The sequence below is a fragment of the Pseudopodoces humilis genome, chromosome 5, assembly GCF_049639895.1.
Source record: "Pseudopodoces humilis isolate 2021_Gansu_Grassland_sample_001 chromosome 5, ASM4963989v1, whole genome shotgun sequence".
Taxonomy (NCBI): Eukaryota; Metazoa; Chordata; class Aves; order Passeriformes; family Paridae; genus Pseudopodoces; species Pseudopodoces humilis.
The window spans coordinates 23,175,226-23,189,025 of NC_142204.1; the positions used below are offsets into that span (position 1 = coordinate 23,175,226).

The 13,800-nt window shown below is 53.5% G+C and overlaps 1 protein-coding gene across 2 annotated transcripts in view; it reads right to left on the minus strand.

Moving 5' to 3' along the window:
* CARD10 (caspase recruitment domain family member 10) overlaps positions 1-13,800 on the minus strand; it is a 32,568-nt gene that overhangs the window by 14,141 nt on the left and 4,627 nt on the right. Inside the window, exon 1 of one of the 2 annotated variants that reach the window (XM_005527588.3) lies at positions 766-840. The exons of the other annotated variant lie outside the window; for it this stretch is intronic. The gene's annotated coding sequence lies outside the window, so the exon portion shown is untranslated. Of the gene's footprint in view, positions 1-765; positions 841-13,800 lie in introns of those variants that run through there. 2 annotated transcript variants of the gene reach the window in all.

Consider the following 13,800-nt stretch of genomic DNA (forward strand, 5'->3'; position numbering starts at 1 on the left):
GGACTCAGATACATTAGAAAACATTTTACATACAAATGGGTTCAGCAGGATCTTGAGCATCCACCCAGAGCCTTAGATATGCAGAAGGCAAGTGGCGCATAAGGGAGTTAGGAGTGCATACAGTAGGAAGCCTAGAGAAGACATCATCCTTATCTCTCAAACATTCTTAAATCTCCCCAGCCATCACACACCATCCCTTTTGTCCCATCCCTGGGAATAGGAAACTCTCAGGACCAAGAGTTTTCACAGCCTGGGACATGCTTTCTCATACTTGGGGCTGGAAACTATCCAGCAAATGAATCCCTGGCACTGTGCACCAAGCATTGGTGACCAAACAAGTTCTCAAGAGCACCATCCCACAGAGAAACCTGGCTACAGGTACTGGAATCATCAGGGAATCACATGAGCATATCTTTCATATCTCTACCACACAGCTGTAAGGAGCCCTGAAAATACATAGCAACAAGGCAAGCACTCTGCCAACCAAATAGAGCAAGAGAGAACCCCTCAAGAGAACGGGCAAAAACCTCTTAGAGCCATGGTGAACCTTCTCCATTAAGTCCTACAGGCTGTGATGGATCAGGTATGCATAATGTGCTCTTTCTCCAGCTATGGGTGGATCAACTCAAACAGTTATCTATTTTCACTCGAGAAATGAAGTCTGCTTCCCAGGCCAGCACAAATCCTTTTAGCTGTCAAGGCAAAGCACAGCAAAGTTCTCCTGAAACTTAGAAGCCATTTCTCCTCTAACCAGTGCATGGTTACCTGCTGCTCTGGTGCTAGCATTAAGTCCAGCTTTGGTAGCCCAGGCACACAAACATCCCCAGGGGCAGGGCAGAAATTCACGTTCTACGGGGGAAGGAAATGTCCTAGTCTTTTTTCCTTTTCTTTGGAAATTTGGGGGTGGAGTTCTGTTGGGTTTTGTTTTTTTTCTTTCTTGTGGTGCTAATGATATCATGCTATTGCAGACTGACACCCAGCACAACAAGGAGGATGTCTAAGAGAGCTGTGCAGAAGTTAATCCTCCAAATACAAACACAGGAGGCTTGGGGTCTGATGGATGAAAGATAGCAGGAACAGTGAATTGTTGACACCACGAAAGATTCCCAAGTGTCTCATTTTCTGCACCAAGGAGCTGAGGAGCCTAAATACAAATACAGATATGTATTGTTCTAGGTTGACTAAAAATAGCGTTTCTTGCAGAAACTGAACTCTCGTTTGAGACTCTTGCCACATCGACACAAATATGCTGGAGGGGGACGCAGCAGCAGGCCACAGAAGTTGAGCTGTTCCAAACTCCACAGCAGATTTACCCCTTTTCTCCGAGAAACTCAAGCTGGCTGTGCAAACCTCCACCAGCTTCTCGACAGGCAGGCTCGGCAGGGACGGAAAGGGCGAGGGGAGGGAGAGAAGGAGAGGGGAGGGGTGGGCAGAAGGTTCCAGAGGCGGTAGCCCCGCTCCCGCCCGGGGTACCCCCCCTCCCGCGGCGGGCGGAGGGAGCGCTTCCCTTTCGCCGGTCTGAAGGCGCTCCTCGAGAAATGCCGAGCCGGAGGCCATTCCTGAGGAGGCGGCTGGGGAAGAGGATAAGAAGCGCAGACATCCCCCACCACCACCACCACCACTCCCGAGCCAGTGCGAAACTCAGGTCCCGGGGCGATGCGGACGAGCAGCCGCCGGCTCCGGGACAGGGGGGGCCGAGCGGGGCTCCCCCGGCGCCGGGAGCCCGCTGCGGGCCGGGGCTCGCCCCTTACCTGCCACCCCCGCTCCGCTCCGCGCTCGGCCGCGCCCCCCCGGCAGGTGTGTCTGAAGCGCCCTCCGCAGCCCGCCGCGCTTTCCCACCCTCTTTCCCTGCCTCCCTCCCTCCCTCCCTCCCTCTCTCTCTCTCTCTCTTTCCCTCCCTCGTCCAGCCGGCTGGAAAGAAGCCGGCAACCCCTCGGGCTATGGAGAGCTTAGCTCTGCCCACCTCCGGGGGTCGCGGGGGCAGATCCCCCTCGGCCACTCCCGGTTTCTGAGAGCCTCCGGCTGCTGCCCACCTGGGCGAGCAGGGGAAGGGTTTTTTTTTTTTTCTCTGCGTGTGTCCTGTCCTTCAAACTCGCCTCGGTCCCTAGCCCCGGGATAGAGCTGCTCCCCGGAAGGATGTGGCTCGCCAGCCACTTCTCTCCCAAAACGCACCCGACAGACCGGTGGGGGAAGGAGGGTGCCCACCTTGTCCAGGACCCTGCCCGGGTAGGATGGAGGTCTCCTCCTTGCCAAGGTACAGCCCCACACCCCCACACCCCTCCCCCCAACACACTCTGCTGCAAAGAAGAGATTCATAAGAAGAGCCTTCCTTTGGTTCCAGGGCTGCAGAAATTGTAGCCAGGCCACCCAAGTTGTAAGCCTGGTTCTGGATGGTGAGGGGATCCAAGCAAGGGGAAAAAATTGAGAGTGCTGGAAAGATGCCTGATCCAGGCCAAGAAGAGATCCCACAGGCTAGATTTTGGCCCCACTCCTCAGCTGTGTCTGTGGGTGGAACTGGGTGTGGAGACACCCCAGGGCAGTGTGATGGAGATGTACTCCAGGGCATGCAGGAGCTTGCAACCTGGGCCTGACCCAGCCCTGAGTTGCCCAGGCCAGGAGTGGAACTGGGAAGCCCTCATCTGGTCCAAGTGGCCACAGCAATCACAGGAGTGGACCTGTGTGTCCATACAGCATCCCAAAGAGTTTGCAGAGTACCCTCCACACCTGCCATGTACTCAGTTGCCCAAATCTGTGCATACCACTGGACAAAGAGGGCTCTGGGAGAGATGGCACTGGACACCAACATCAAGCCTCCCCCTTCAAGGCTAAGATGTTTTTCACTTTCTGTAGCAACCCCATTCCACTCTCGTTTCATCACTCTCAGCTGTGTCAAACCTCAATAGCCAGGCTACGCAGCGCAGGCTCTGTACAAGAAATTCCCGATGCATTATCAAGCTCATAAGAAATGGGAGTTCCCTGATTCTCCCCAGCCTTGGAGTCAGCCCACAGGGTAGCCCAGAGTACTGCTGTGCACCTCTCCAGGGCTCTGAACTCAACATGAAGGATGCATTGCTCCTGCCCCTGCCAACTCACTCAGAAAAGGGAGGTGCCTTTAGCACCCCACCACTGCAGCTTCTAGACCCCACCTCTGCAAGGAAACCTTCCTCTCCTCATGCACATAAGTGAAGAAGCAGATGTATGAGTGGGCCACCCTTTCCTAAAGAATTGCGCTGCACCCAAACTGAACATCTTCATTTGTTTCTCCGCCAGGGCCAGTGGCAGGGCTCCTGCACCAGTTCCAGTAAGGTGATTTGAAGGAAGGGAGGCTTTCACGAGACCCTTTCCCCATGCTGCTATGTTCTTTTCAAGATCAAGCACAACCACCACCTGGGAACTGAGAGTGCATCTGTGTGATGCACAGAGCACACAGCCTTTTTGTTGCAAAATACATACAGATATCGAGCAAACGCCAGGCACGTGCATGCACGTGGGGCTTTCAACAAACTGCCCTTGGACGGCATCCATCCCAACAGGCCCTGGTTGACACTCTGAGCACGTGAATTTGTTGTTGACTCACCATCCCTGGGAGGGGTCCCAACAGCCCCCTGCCCTCCCTTGTAAGCACAGCTCCCACACAGAGGGTGCATGGTGACCCGGGAGCACCAGCAGCAGGGCACAGCTCTGTCTCCAGCCCTTACCTCCAGCCAGAGGCATCCAGCTGAGTGATGAAAAGCAAGTACAAGCAAGGCTGCCTGCTGGGAACCAAGTCATGTTCTGACTCAGGCCATGTCAATTTTTGCCTCCTAGTTATTCTCTTGAAAACAGCTCAGGTCTGTCTCTTTCCCTCTCTAGTGAAAAGATTTCCTGAGCCGGATATTATGTGGTGATAGAAGATAAGATCTTCACAATCCTGATAAAAGTCCCAAAGCAAGACTTGGTTTCTCTCATTCACACAGAGACCAACTCAAGGCTGATGACAAAGAAATCCTCTTCCTCCACCCACCCTGACCCCATGGGCAGTGGCTGCAGTGCTTTGTGACTCAGAGCACTCAGACATCAGACAGAGCAGGTCCCACATCAAGAACAGCCAAAGAAATATCTTCACCCTAGGTTGCCCACGGAAGAGTCTCAGACACCCAAGTCCAGGGAAAAGTAAATAATTCAATAATTGACAGGTACTGCAATAAGGGCAGGTCCTTGGACTGACTAAGTGACTAATTTCCTTAATTTTTTTACAAGCTCCATTATCTGTTCTCCTTCATGGAGAGTCTCTGAGCTTGGCTACTCCACAAGCAAGAAGACCACCCTTAGCTCTGGGCTGGGTAACTGATCCCAGCAGCTCCTGAGAGGAGCAACACATTCCATCCTTGTTTTTTGGCCAGGGTGTGGAGGCACAGAGATGCAAAGCTTATGCTTTGGAGGGAAGCTGCAGCTGTATAAGACAACCCCAGTTTGCTGGAGATACACAGTCCCACCAGACTGTACATGCTCACAGCCAGGTGTTAAATTTCCAAAACAGCTTTTCCAGTAGCACTTGCTGGCACACTTCAGTTCACGCTAGGAATGACACCAGAGTGTTTGGGTGGGTTTTTTTTTTTTTCTGTTGTTCTTGTATTGTTGGTTTGGTTTGTTTTTTTTGGGTTTGTTTTTTTTCAAATCCTAACCAAAATAGTTGCACTGGTAAAACTTTCCAAACCACACGGGCTCACACAGGAAATCAGTAACAAGCAGATGGTGAGCCACGTGTCCTTTTCACCACCAGATGAGAGGCTTAGCACACACGGCCCAGGGAGTGTGGCAGGCTGCTTGGTTTTCTGCAGGACCTTGAAGTGTGGGGTGACCGATGGCACTGAGAGGTCAGAGGGATCCCTCCGAGGCAAGGCAAGTGAGCCCGTGCTGTGGAGAGCTGGGCTGGATATGCCTCAGCACTGCATTGTTTGCCCCTGCCTGGAAATAGCTTTAGGAAGGTCTGAGGTGGGGCAGGAATTCAGTAAATTCCTAATTATGTGGCTAAAATGCCATTGGTACAAAGCTCAAGCTGTGGTTACAGATGGTGAGCTGGGTGCTCTGTAAAGCCTTGCCCTGTGTTTTGGGAAGAACAGTAAATTTACAAGGCTGAAACTGCCTACCCACATGGTGTCCAGTACGTGAGCCAGTCAGAACATCTTCAGCAATATATTTCTTGCTTCATCCTTTTTTTTTTTTCTTCTTCCCCAATGAAAATAAGCTATTCTTCTTGCAGCCTGGTGATTTGCAGAGATTTACAGCGTCCATTGAAGTTTTAGGGGGGAGGTTTGCTAAGGTCTCCAGGGTGATCGCCCAAGTCGGGTTGAGGAAGCGAGTTTGAAATAATTCCCCTAATAATAAAAACTTCCACCCTGCAGTAGCTGTCCCAACACGATTTGGTGTCATGAAAAAACTCTCAGCAGTTTCTGTTCCTGTGTGGAACAAAACAAATGCCAAAAACACAAAAGAGCTTGTGACACAGAATTACCAACTCCAGCCTGATCTAATTGGCTCATACGCTGCTTCACGCTGGATTAGTTAACACACACAGAAAAAAAAAACCAAAAAACCAACCCTTTTATAATGACACTCATCAAACTCAGTGTTTATATTAACAGCCTTCGCAAGGACTTTGACTGCCTGCTCTTTTGCCTGACACATTTAACAGCAGATGTAAGACCGCTGCAGCACACGGACAGTGGTTTATTCCCTTCACAGCAGTGGCTGCAGAGGGGAGGAGGAATGAGGTCCCCCCTCAAAAACCGAGCGGCCTATTATAGCAGGAAGGAAATGCGTGTATCTATGTGGAGATAGCAAAACAAGCAAATATTTCCTTCAGCATTCCTCCCCCTCACCACACGAACACACCCATTGCCTGGAGCTACAGGAGGCAAAAGCATGTGGGAGCCTTTTGGTAAGGCATTGGCAAGAAATCTGTGTCCTCATTAGGGCACCAGAGGTGTGCAGGGTCACAAGGAAGACCTGAACTAGAGCAGACTGACAGGATTAGAACCACTGGGATGAGCTTTCTCGCTCCAGCTGCCTCTGGCAAAGGGGCTCCACCTCAGCAGTTGCTTTATTCTTAAACCGCTATCCCAGTGGGATTAGTCCCAGCTCTTTGCCCCTCTCTCTCCAGGATATAAACCAATCAAGGGCCCATCTCGCTGATCATTGTGAATCCAGTCTGGCTGGTCACCCTTTGCGAGAGGACCACTAAAGTCTGCTCTCGGCTGCACAAGAAGGGTCTGAACAGTGACAGCACAGAGGTTACAGTGAATACAGGGGAGCAGTCTGTATTCAGATCCATCTTTGTGTTTTACTGGTGTTTGTGCAAGCAGAATTTGTTTCTCAGGGAGAAGAACCACGTGGAGTGAGGGTGTACTCACAAAGAGTGGGTACCTGCTTGCAGAAGAAAACAAATTACTGTCTAAGAGGAGAGGGGGTGGGGAATGGAGCCTAGAGAAGGAACAAACCCAGCGGCATTTCAGCAAGCAGCAGCTCACCAAACCCAGCCCGTTTGCCTTAGTGCCTCCTTGCACGCCAAGGCTGCAGCCACCAGAGGTCAATGTGACCACATGAACCTCACCCAGCTGCTGGGTGCTGCACCCCTTTGAAACTGGGACGTCAAACACAATATGAAATAGTGTTTTCCACCTCTTAGGACACAACTTTGGGACAGATTTGCATGTAAACCAACACTCAAAGCATTAATCACAATAGGACCTCAGCATTATCTGGGGAAAAAAAAGAGCTTGAGAATGACCATCTCTCTAGTTTGCATACTGCAAGCCCACTGAATTGAGACTCTTACTGGGCTGTGGACCCCACAAGTGCTCCTGACACCCCGAGCATGTCTCAGTCCTTCTGGTTTCAGTGTCACTCAGGTATTCTCACCAATCCCAGCCTTGGTAGCAGGAAAGGGGTGGAAATGGGTAATCTGTCCTTTCCCGAGTCCCATTTCTGCTTTCTAGGATATAGGTCTGTCATAGTGAATGAGGTCTGCCCCAGAACCGGGCTGGCTGCATAGAACAAGTAGCTGACCTGCAGCCAGAGAAAGGCAAATGGGTTAAATGAGGCAGGGTCATCAGTCTGGGTTAGAAGTCAGAGAGGGATGATGAGACTGCAGAACCAAAATCAGTATGACTAGATAGCTTTGTAACAGACAGCCATTCCTCTGCACTCCCACATGCACCAGTTCTCCTCTCTATCTCCCCTAAGTCCTCCCCTAGACCTCCTCAAACAGACACCAAGAAGCCCTTTCCATCCTGGCCTCCCAACCCCTTCATCACCTGTGTGGACACCCACCTAGTTAGAGCAAACAAAACACTCCTATTCCACCTGCAGCAGAGCCCCAGCCTTGTGGGATGGACAGGCTTCCCCAGACCGTACACATCATCTTCTCCAAGAAGACTCCACTGCACTGCAGGATCATCAGTGACCCCCTCCAGAAGGCCAGCTGCCCAGACCAAGCATGTTCCCACCATCTCCCAGGAACTTAGGATGGGAGCAAAGAAGGACCAAGAGGCAAACCCTGGCTCGTCTTTGCAAGGCAGATGAAGGCAAAGACACTGAAACAGTGAGAAGAACCGGCTCAGATGTCATCAAAAAGATGAACAAACTGTCTGTAAGAAGTTTGAATTCAGAGGAACAAATTGTCACCAAGACAGCTGCTTAGCTGGGAGCTCTGCTCACCCCTCTTCAGAAATACTCTGTATGCTTCAACAGGAGGAAAGGATAGAAAGCACCACTTCCATTTTCCCTTCCTCTTCTCTGAGGTGATCCAAGTCCTGTATGGCTCCTCTCCTGAGCTGGTACATAAAGATGCCCTAGGGTGGGGCTGGCAGAGTCCCTGAGTCACTGTCAGGCTGAGACTGGCCAGATGCAGACGGAGGAGAGGCAGGAGGGATGATACAATCCCATAACACTCACACTAAACACGTGCCATATCAGGGAAAGGCACAGGTCAGGACTATATCAAGACCTTCTCCTCTGGGCTGGAGAGCAAACCAGTCCAGGACATGAACAGGGAAAAGAGCTGAGCACATGCTAAGAGGACAAAGTCCCTGTACAGAGGGCAGAGAACAGCCAAGCGCTACCATCACTTGTAACACTGCTCCAGAGCCATAGGGTGTCACCACCCCACCAACCAACCTCCTGGGGAAGGAGGTGGTTGGGCAAGGCCAAAATGCTGAGGGTCGGCCTGGCCACCCCTGGGAAGGGTATGGGGAGCTAAAGGCTGTGCCTGTTCCTGCCCCACAGACCTGCCAGGGTTCCTGTGGGGCCCTTCCCAAGACCTTTCATGGAATGGCTTTAAAATGACAGAGAGCAGGTTTAGATTAGATATAGAAAGAAATTCTTAATTATCAGGATGGTGAGGCACCTGAACAGGTTGCCCAGAAACAGTGGATGCTCCATCCCTGGAAGTGTTCAAGGCCAGGCTGGATGGGGCTCTCAGCAGCCTGGTCTCGTGGAAGGTGTCCCTGCCCTTGGCAAGGCGGTAGGAACTGGATGAACTTTGAGGTCCCTTCCAATCCAAACACCTTTATTATTCAGTGATTCCATGACCTACGCTGTACCCAGCTATTCTTATCCTAGAGCTGCTGCACTGAGCCAGGCCTGGGCTTACCTGTGGGACTGCAAAGGGGCTGTGACTCCCATCTGCTCCTGGTAATGTCTGGTAAAATGGTGTGTCCTCTAGGGTATCCACCAGAGGTGGCACAGAGCGCTCCTCAACCCACACTCAGCATGAGCCAAGGACTACAAACCAGAGCTGAGATGGGACAAATTTGGTGCAGATGTGGCCTAAGCCAGAGCAGTATGGTGCCAGAGGTGAAGAAAAGAACATGGCATCTTGGACCTCATTTCCTGCTCCACATACCACGACGGCCACACCAGATGCCCTGCAGGATGTGACCCTAGATAACATGGGAGGTCTCCAGCCCTCCTGGTGGCTGCATGGGATCTGTCCTGGGGCCATCATGGCTGAACCGGCACCCTCTCCTAAACACTGCTCCATGCCTGGCGTTCCCAGTGCTCCCCATTCCTCTGTCCCAAAGCCAAAATACCCAGCTACCTCCCTGTCTTGGCCTGAGTGGGTCTTTGCCCTTTAGACCATCCCAGAGAGACCAGCATCAGCCAGAGACAACCATGGGAGGAATCAAAGCCTGGCATGCAGCAGGAGCTGTCCCTCACTTCCCAGGAAACTAACCACAGTCTCTCCCTTGGAACAGAGCTTCACAAGGCCCCAGAATGCAATCCTAGCCCTCCCTGGAGCTGGATGGCCATTTCCCCTGCAAAGAAGTCACACCCTGCCACATAGATGGAATCCCTGGGCTAAGAGGCGCAGACAGTCGCTTGCTGGAGCCCGGCCAAGAGCCGTGAGCTTTCCAAGTCCTTTCCCTTTCTTGGGGGTCTGGTAGTCACATAAACAGGAAGAGCCTGGCCCTCTCCCTCCCCCTTGCAGGGCTCTGCCTCCCTCCCCTGCTCTGCGGCGGGCGCCGGCATGATGCAAGCCCCAGTGCTGGGCTGCCGGCTGGCCCCTGACCTCCAGGCTCCGCATTTCCTGTGGCAGCCGAGGAGGGAGACCAGACAAGGCCCCTTCTTCCAGACGCTGGGGCTGGGCGTAAAGGGGCCTCTACGGGCCAGCCTGCGGGGGAAAAGGAAAGGTCGTGGCGGTCCTTTGGCTGCGGCGGCCCGAGGTCGGAGGAGGCAAAGATGCCAGCAGCCCCGGTGGAGGTGGGAGCGCGGCTGGGACAGGCAGCCAGCCTAAATGACAGGGCGAGGGCCATGCTCCTGCCCCAGCCCTGCAGCCAGCTCTCCAAACCCTTCTTTATCTCCTGGCATTTATTTTTAAAAGCTTTGTGGCCTTCTCTCCCAAAACCAAAGGCAGCCACACCAGGTCTGGGCTGCAGCCCAGGAGGGAGCAGAGCCGGTGCCTGCAGAAGAAGGGTGCAGCTGCAGAGCCCAGCACTGTTAACCCTCAGCAAGCTAAACCCAGCTGCAGGAATAGGAGCCCATCCTAAAATGAAAAAGCTGGGCTGTTGCCTAGGAGGGTGTTACCCCTTTCCCCCAGGTCCTTCTAGGAAAGACTAAGCTGAGACAGGCATCCTGTGCTCCTCCACACATCTCCCATGGGTCATGACAAGGACTGAGATCTGCAGAGGGAAGCAGGAAGAAGGACAGAGCCTTGCTGAAGGCATTCAGTTTAAGAGGCATATATCCCTGTCTCTGGCGTCCCCATCCATGCTTGGGCTCTGTGCAAGCCCTGCATTCTAAGGGCCCAGGATGCTGGCCACATGTGATGCCCGCTCTTCACTACCTGGCAAGAGGTGCCGGATGCCTGAAGGGAGAGCAGGGAGGAGGGATGGCATTCCAGATGGAAACCTCTGGTATGCCTCTGCACTGATCTCCACTCTGCCCTGGAATGTGCCGGCCAGCAGCATGTGGGAAAGTGGAGGCAGCAGAGACCTTGGATGTGTCAGCTCCCCGGCTGAGTAAACAAGAGGAGCCCTGGCAAGCATTCAGCCCCAAGTATCCAAGACCTTGAAAAAAGGGGGCTGGAAACAGGGAAATTCTTCTGTCCCCTTCTTGATTAATCTTTGCAAAATATGTCCTAACGTCTCCCCTAACTCAGATGCTAGCACCATCTCCTCGTGTCCCTAGCAAGTGTGGAGAAGAAGAGTGGGGAGAGACTCTCCCTGTGGAGTTTCCAGCACCATGCTGTTAGATCTAACATCCTGGAGAGACACTGCCTCAAAAGGAGGGTCTGGAGAAGAAAGAGGTAGGATAAAAGGATTTATCACCCTCCCACCATGCACACATATCCATGCCCCTTGGCAGTCTCCCAGACAGCAGGAAGCACAGAGCATGGAGGGAGCTTCCACCAATAATGGCATTGCCTCGGGGAGCACAGTGACAGCTGGGACAGAGGCACAGTACAGCTCCCAGATAAACACCTTCCCAGCCCCACCTGGGGACATTCACACAGCAGGGTGCAAGCTCCAGCCACACTCCTGGTTTCAGAGGCTCAAGAGAGGGCGACAGTGCATTCCCCAGTGCTGGTTGTGGTTCCCACCACTCTTCAGGTTGGCAGCATTGCCTCCCTGGTCTCCTCTGTAAAGTGCACCCGCTGTGAGTCAGCCCCTCATCCTCTCTGCACCTGAGCACAGGAACCTGGGGAAGAGCGGTGGGCTGGGGAAGGTCCCCCTAAATCCCACCAGTGGAGCCCATGGTCTCCTGGGGGCCGAACTCCTCCTGCAGCAGTGGTGCTAGGAGGCTGTGCCTTCTGGCCACCGTCCCGTGTCCCCTATCGCTCCTCGGCAGGCGCAGACTCCCGGAGAATGAGCCATTGTTCCCCAGCCCTACAGCCTCTTCCTGTCCCTGTAGGGCTGTGTGACAAACAAAAGCAGAGCCAGACGCCATGGGGAGGAGGCTGGATCTGCTCCCCTCCTCCAGATCCCGCAGCAACCCCACAGGCAGGCAGACGGATGCCTGCCTTGGGGGAATGGGCAGGGACACCCCTATTTTTAGCTGCTTCTGCATCCCCACCCCCTTCCTTCCGTGGGCCAAAAATACATGGGCTGGATGGACAGGCAAAATCATTAGGATAAAAGAGTTGTCCAGGTCTTGTGTCCAACCACTCCCCTGGCTTTCACCTCTTCCCTTTGACCAGAACGGGTTCCCCAAGCATGGTCTCCCACTCCCAACATGGATGACTTATCTCTTCATCCCCATTTCCTCTCTCTGTACACTGTACCCTTCCTCACCCCCTCATGCCACTCTCCCTGTGCTCCATGGATGCATCTCCCATTCCTTAATGGTCCTCTCTCCCATGCCACACCAGCCCTGGGGGCCTACTCCCTTCCCTTGAAATCCCCCAGCTCCTCCTTTCCCCAAAACACCTTTCTGCACCTCCTCATGCAATTCATTTCCAAAAGGCTCTTTCCTCCCAAAGGCCCAGAGTTTCCCACTCACCCCCATCCCTTCCTTCCCCTCTGCACCCCTCCTGCCCTCACCATCTCCTCCTTTCTCTCCCCATCCCAGCTGCCTCCAGGCTGCACAGGCTTTAAACTCCCGTAGATGTGCTCCCCCTCCTTGTCCTGCCAAAGGAACATATTTGAGGGAGGGCAAAAAGACTCACAGATTCCCCCTGCACACAGAGAACTCCAAGCACCAAATTTATACTTAAACCCTCCCCCCAGTCCCTCCTGCACTGACTTTTACAAGGTCTATGAAAAAGAACTGGAGAATCAAGTGTGGGGTTGTTCTGGGGAGATGTAGTCTACATACATAAATATATATTTTTATATTTACATCTCCTTTCCTAGTATGTGGAATCACAGAAGTGTTTCCAGGCCACAGGCAGCTGGATTCTTGGATTACTTCTGGTTTATGCAACATCCTCCCTCTCCCTCCCAGCTATGTCCCAAACCCCCCCCTTCCCTCTCCTCTGTGCCATGTAAAACTCGGAGGGAGAGCATAGATCAGGGTCTGTCCTGGGGTCTGTCCCTCCATCCTCACACCCAACAACACCCACAGCTGCCCCACAGCACCCCACATCCCTGGCCAGCAGACAGGACTAGTATATCAGGAGGAAGCTGGGGAGTGTGGGGGGAGGAGGAAAGATGAAAATATTTGGGATAGGAGGAGATGGGCAGAGGGAGGGAGGCAGCCCGCCAGCAAGCCTGGGAACTCATCCGTGCCTCCTCCTGGGCTTTGGCAAACCCAGAGGCTTTGAGTTCCCAGCCCTGCTCCCAGGGGAAAAGCACACACTCCCCCCTTTGCAAATCCCACAAGCAGGACGTGGTCAATCCCATTCCTTCAGCCTCCCACTGCTCCAGGGGAGGGGAGGAGTTGGTGGGGAAATTAGAAATTTGGGTGTTTACAGGGTTATCCACCCCACTTCTAGCATGAGTGGGTCTAACCCAATGCTGCTGCTTGCCTGGTGGTGCTCACCACAATCCCCCCACTTTCCCTCCCCGGTGCAACACAGGGATTCGGGGAACCAGAGAGCTCCGGCCCCTTTCCCTGGTTATCTCAGAGGCAACAGGCACAGTCTGGCCGAGCACATGTCTGGGGGTTCAGCCAGAGGAGAAACTGCCCCAGTGGAGAAACTATAGGGCATGAGGGATCCAGTGCCTACGAAGCCAGAGCTGGCATCAGACCAGGGATGCTCTTGGCAAGACGCTGGGTGCTTACACCTACCCCTTGCCCCAGGGTGTCACCTCCTGCCACCACTCTGGCTTGCTCACCCTAAAACCGGCTTTGCCTTCAGCCCATCCCCAGGGCAGTGAGACATGGACTGGAGGCAGCACCAAGAGCCATGGGCTGGGAGCAGGGAGGAGGGATCTGACAGCAGCAGGGTGAGGTGGGGCTGGATGAGGCCATGCCAGGTGGGGCAAGGGAGCTCTCTGCACCCCATTGTGGCAGGGTTCTGTCCCCCACCCCACTGCTGGCCCTAATCCCCATACTCATGTGGTACATGCCCTCACAGCCCCAAGAATGGAAACATCTGGAAGTCACCTGCAAACGAGCAGCACTTTTAGTTAATGAGGAAATATGAGCCGGAGACCCTGGGCAGCAACAGGATGTCTGCTTCTTGTGCACTGAGCAAGGCACCCCCTTCCCACCGAGCCCCCTGCCTGCCCTCCTTCTTCAGGAAGTTTCCAGCACTGTTGTGCTCTTGGAGCTCCATCCCTGGAAATTTCTTAGGGAAGGAGGGCAGGTGGGAAGGCAGCAAACTGAAATGGCAGGGAATATAAACCCAGGGGTGAGCACCCTATCACAAGCTGAGAT